Source organism: Phocoena phocoena, chromosome 16 (assembly GCF_963924675.1).
Source record: "Phocoena phocoena chromosome 16, mPhoPho1.1, whole genome shotgun sequence".
NCBI classification, from domain to species: domain Eukaryota; kingdom Metazoa; phylum Chordata; class Mammalia; order Artiodactyla; family Phocoenidae; genus Phocoena; species Phocoena phocoena.
Window position 1 is genome coordinate 69,037,399 of NC_089234.1, and position 6,025 is coordinate 69,043,423.

Sequence of the window (6,025 nt, forward strand, 5' to 3'; positions counted from 1 at the left end):
GTCACTCAGAAAAAGAGATGGGGTAGGACTGTGGGCCTAAGATGGAGCTGACAAGATGGTGCCAGTGTGGTTCAGCCACATATCATGGGACGGAGAATGACTGAGTCAGGGATTCCATTTAGATACTGTAGTCCTGTAAGACTGCAGAAGTCCTAGGGCCAGTCCGGGTAATGTAGATCCCATTCCAGAAAGGCCAACAGTGACTGGGATTGGCCTTAATGGTTCAGAAAACTTCACCAGCTACCCCAAATATATCTGGTTAGGAGGCAGCCTATATCCCTTGTACCTACTACAGTGACTGACTCATAAAGGGCCCCCAGTGAATACTGGTGAATGGTTGGCTGGCTGGCTGGCTGGATGGATGGATAAGTGGATTGTTGGATGTGTAGTTAGTTCCAGTGATTTTGACAAGATCTCTTTGGTGAGAACTTAAAGCGGGACTTGCTGAAGCTATTGGGCCAAACTGGGCATTCACTTTGATGAACAGCTCCCTTCTAAATGATAAGGCAGTGGTGAGATATGCTATACCTGACCCTGAACATATGTGGTGTTCTAAGAGTTATGAGGCTGCCTTGGGGAAGTGACGACTTGAAATCTGAAGGCTGAGTAGAAATTAACCAGGAGGAGAAGAAAGAAGAAGGCATTTCAGGCAGAAGGCATAACCCAGCATAACTGTGGTGCAGCGGGAGAGCAGGATACTGGTCAGGCTCTGGAAGGAAGCTGGTCTGGAGAGGGGTGAGGAGAGGTGTGGGGCTAGAGGAGGTGGGAGAGGTAGGCCAGAGCCAGAGCCTGCAGGCAAGCTCAGGACTTTGTTCTGAGTCTCAGTAACTAACTGTGTGTCCACTCATTTGCCTTTACCCCCCTGTAAGCTCCTTTGTGTTTACGCTAGGGTGTCCCTCACCTAATAAGAAACCCAGTTCCTTCTACCAGCCCTGTGTTTAGGATTATATTAGTATAAGAAACTTCAGCTGTGGTGTCAAGTTACAGGCAGACTTACGTAGGGATAAAAATAAAGCGGTACATTCTTGAGAATAAGGGAAATGGATGCTCCCCCTTGAACAAAGAGGAGGGATTGAGACATATAATCAGCTCTTTCTCTATGATATATCTGACCAAGGTAAATGCAGTGCCCCTCTCATCAGTCAGCAAACTACCAATTTGAAGTATCCAAAAATGTGTGCACTAAACTCTAACACCCTTTAGATCTGAAACTCTGGAATTCTTTGGCAATTTGGGGTGGCTCTGTTATAAAGCAGGGGCTGTGTAGAAATTACGGAGTGGTGATATTTATATCCTCCACAGTGGCTTGCATTAAGTAGGTGCAATAATTGATAATAAATACTAAGCTGAATTTTAGGACATTGAGAGCCATTGTATAATCAACAAATGCATGCATGTAGGACCATTATCTGGGACTCTTGTCAAGGAAGAGGCACAACGTTTTGAAAGAGCCCTGGCCAAGACTCATGGAGACAATATTCTGATTCTTGCTCTGGCTGTGTCATGAAGGAGCTCGTGGCCCCTGGACAACTCTTTCAAACCACCATAAGCCCCACCTTCATTGTAAAATACGGTGAAGTCATAAGTATTGTTATAAGAATGGCAAAAGTTAAGTATCATCAAAATTATCTGAAAAATGTGTGAGGAAGAAAGTGCCTGAGGAAGGCGCAGTCCTGCAACCTGACACACCACACCACCTCTTAGTAAGTCCAGCATTGCCAATTTCTCCCCCAGTGTTGGAAACAATTGCTGTTGACGCAACTGAACGCCAGATGAAGTGGTTGGCTTGCATTGAGGAGCCACGTTGTAAAAAAAAATGTACCTTCTCTTTAAACACTAAAGCTACATTTCAGTGAGGTGTGATGCTTCCTGGGAAGCACCTGGTTCTGACTGAGGTAACACTGCCCACATGGATCTCTCTCATCTCCCCGGCTGCTGTTTCTGCATCTGTTAAGAGAAGAAAGTGATACCTCCTTGTCCCTACCTACCTCAAATGCATTTTATGAGGATAACTGTGGATACGTGTATAAAGTCCAAGTCAATGGGAAAAATCTCCAAAATCAATTTGTCACATCAACGCTGTTTTATGCAGCCAACATTTACAATAATGCAGTATCACACAGGACAGAATCCCAGGGCTACAAGTGTTCTTCGAAGGATCCTCAGTTTTCAACAAGGTGACCTACTCTGTGTTGCACTTAGACATTTTTCCTTTAATAACTTACCATCTGCTTCTTTAGAAATTTCACTCACTGTCTTAGTAATGTCTTTTGCAGCCATAAAAAATAAGTATTCTTGCCTGTGACAGCACTTCAGATTTTCAAGGAAAGCAGCTGTGTCTCCTCTTCTCACAGGACATGAGTACCAAAGCTTTCATTCACCATCCCAGATATATACAAAAGTTATTTACCAACGTCCCTATTACAGGGCAGACAGGAGAGCCGGGCCTGCCTATGTGTGAGGTTCTTTGAGTGGAAAAAACTCATTTCTGGTTTGGAATAATGGCTGCAAACCCAGAGTAAATGTATCATAGGGCAGGTTGAAGATCTCTTTCTTAAATGAAAATTTCAGATTTGTGCATTTTACTGATACCAAACATGGACAAAAAAAGAAAAAGAAGAAAAAAAGAAAAAAATTCACCACCTTAATTCACCAAAAGGAATCCAATTTCTGAAGTCCGCCATCTTTTAAATATTTGAAATGTTTCCAGGGATTGTGTTTAGGTCATGCATGCATGCCATCTCTGGAATTCATTTTTCAAGGATCCAGGTTGAACAGAATTGAGATATGGGGATTTATTTATGTTTTCTAATGCCCAGAGATAATCAAGAATGCCACAGTTATTTCTCAAGAACAATATGACCTGGTGAACCCATTAACCTTTTTTTTTTTTTTAAATATGGAACGCTTCACAAATTTGCATGTCATCCTTGCACAGGGGCCACGCTAATCTTCTCTGTATCGTTCCAATTTTAGTATATGTGCTGCCGAAGCGAGCACCCCATTAACTTTAACAGGAGTAGGCATAAGAACAGACTGAGGTCATCTCCCTAACAACTCCAACAGCTTCTGAACAAATGGAATCCCATAAATTTTCCTAATTCCGTGGTTCTTAAAAGACCAATGGCTGAGTAATTCTACCAATGATATAATTCTGTTAAGTATCCTGATCACTTTCTGAGCCTTGTAATGACTAGAATGTATAGCACATATAGTCTGGGATATACACTGTGAAATCTGTTCATGGTTTTTGCTAAAAGTTGATAAGTTTAAAAATACAGGGTAGGAAAATTACTTATGGTTGTGGAGGAAGATGGGAGAAAAGTGCCAAATGAGCTTTTAATGAGGACTTCTGAGTGTGAACATATGTAAAAAGAACCTTTAGATAGAAGTATTATGATAAACAAAAAAGATCAAGCTAAGTTCTCAAGAAAATTTATAGGTACAAGATCATAGTGTTTATATGTATAATGAACAACTTATTCATGAAGAACTATTTTGTTCACTGTTAATAGACAAGCACACTTGGTTCCCTGGAAACACTTCGACTAGACAAAACATACCAACATATTAGTCATAAATATAGCTTTATTTCATAATCTAAAAACTTTTTTTTTTAATCTGGGAACAGAACATTCCTACTTCCATACAACAGAATGACCCTGAAGAATACCGGAAAACAGTGTCTAAGTTATCTGAACTTTGCATTTAAGAATCTGTAACCTAGTTTGGGAAAAGAGAATGAAAGAAGGTTTGAAATAAAGATTTCTTCCTTACAAAGCAAATGATAAAATTAGATCCATTCTTCAGTTTAAACTTGAACATGTTTTCCCAGAAACTTTGGTGATTTCTTCAAAAAAGCAATTCTAAGGTTGACTGCCTATTAAGAAACAGAAAATATTTAAAAATAAGACCCAAGTTGGACATGGCACAAGACTCAGGCCAAGGCATGTAAATGGGATATCCCTTAGAATGAGGTGGCTCCCATGTCTCAAAAGCAAATTTATGGTCTCTAAGGAAGCACAATATACATAATGCATCTCCTTATGTAAGAGTCAGAATTTAGTTAGAACTTAAAAAAATTTTTTTAATATAATAAACCTTAAAGTCATTTCTCTTGTGTAATGTACATAGAGTAGATATGACATTATGGTGCTTTCTTAAGGTCACTGGGTACCACTGTCAAAGAGAGCTGTCATGCCCTCTAGGCATATTAAATGAAAATTGAAAATGTAAGTTACATTAAATTAAATGGGGAAAAAATCTGGCTTCTATCACCTTTAAAAGCAAACTGTTGTCATTGCACACACACATTATGGGACAAAGAGCATGCAATACAACAAACAAGTCAAGTTTTTAGTATGTAAAAGGCTAAAGTGCAATCATGGTATAAACATCAATAATAAATAACCTTGAAGGAGATTAATTCTCCAAATAAATAATTATTATAACGTTACGGTTTTTAGTGTTAGCCTAAACAGTGATATTCACAGCAATGTATTTTCCCACTTAATAGTTGCCTATATGCCACGTGAAAAGCCCACCCCCATGAGCCAAGAGTCAAGGTGAAGATTCAAAAATTAACATTTTCACTACGATAGGTTCAAAGCATTTGTATAAGTTACACTTTTCAATTTACTGGCATTTTAAGTAATTGCTTTGTTACCTATTTTTAATGCATTGCTAATCTGATGCTTATTGCAATAACAATCATAATTCTACTAATGTTAATTAGGTTACAGCTTTAATTTTTAAAATAAGAGAATTCAATTTACATGAAAATACATAGTTTAAAAACCACCCACCACAAACACACACCTTTTTCATGAGTATTGAAAAATAAATTATTAATATACTTGACATATATATTTTGTATGTGTTATGTGCTGTACATTTATACAAATAAATGTATATATTTGTGGACATAATTGTTCTTATTTCCAAAAGAATGTCAGCACTTGTAAACTCTGCAGGAGACCTGATGATATTGCTAATTTAAAAAAAAAAAAAAAGTAACACGGAAATTCATTCTTGAAGAAAATTGTAAAGCAGGAGGTTCGTAACAGATGGTTCTTTATGGAAACCAAGGCCATTTTAGGGAGGCAGGGTGGGGAGGACAATCTCAGATTCTGGATCCCACATGCAATGTTTATTTCAGAAATTACTTTAGAAGGCCGTATACAACAAATACATCAGATACTTGGTTGAAAGGTAAGAACATGTATTTTAGTCATAAAAGGGCACAGAAGCAGCAGGAGGTGGAAAAAGTTAGGCCAGCAAGGAGAAAGTCATGCCTACAGCTAACAGAGAGGATGCTGACACCCCCCGGGAAGCAGGTCTTAGGAAAGGGCTGAGTAACATCTGTGGTGTCTCCGGGATGGCTCACAATGCACTAAATGTGCAATCCACTGGCATCCAACCATTCAGACCCTGAACTGGTGATGGGTGCCGATCAAAAGTGTTTTACTATCCTCCCCAACCATATCAGTAGAAGCAGCTATTAAGATAGAGGCTGGCAGCTTGGTCTTAGGGTGCAGAATACTCAGCCAAAGAAGAGAACAGAGGTGCATCAAAATAAGAATAAACATGCATCCAGGGAAACAAAAACCTGCATGAAACAAACTAGAAAACAGTCTGTCGGAATGACAACTGAAGTCTGACAGAATGAGTCCTTGAAGCAGCCCAAACACTGAAATCTTGATTAATCAGAATACTCAGGGAAACAGCCTTATTTTGGAAGCTCCCAAATTAATTGAGGGTAAGGTTAAAAATGAACAAAAATATGTTTATTTCACTACTATTAACAGGACTTTACATTCCCATTCCTTGCCTCACAATTCAGAGCAGGGGGCACAGGTTGAGTTTTTTTCCAGTGCCTGACATCTTCTTTGGCCTTGGGCTTGAGAATTAACCACTGCACAGAACTCCAGATGTGGAAATGGCTGGAGACGGGCTAACCATCTTAGAAGGTGGAGCTTCATTTTGCTAAAAGTTTGGAATAAGACTGCTTGCATTTTTAAAAAAT

At 39.1% G+C, this 6,025-nt stretch overlaps 1 non-coding gene across 1 annotated transcript; it reads right to left on the minus strand.

Annotated features, from left to right (window-relative positions):
- Nucleotides 1-2,893: 2,893 nt before the first annotated feature.
- LOC136136751 (U6 spliceosomal RNA) lies at nucleotides 2,894-3,000 on the minus strand. The gene has a single exon (XR_010656686.1). It is a non-coding gene; the product is annotated as a U6 spliceosomal RNA (small nuclear RNA).
- Between the last annotated feature and the right edge of the window lie 3,025 nt (nucleotides 3,001-6,025).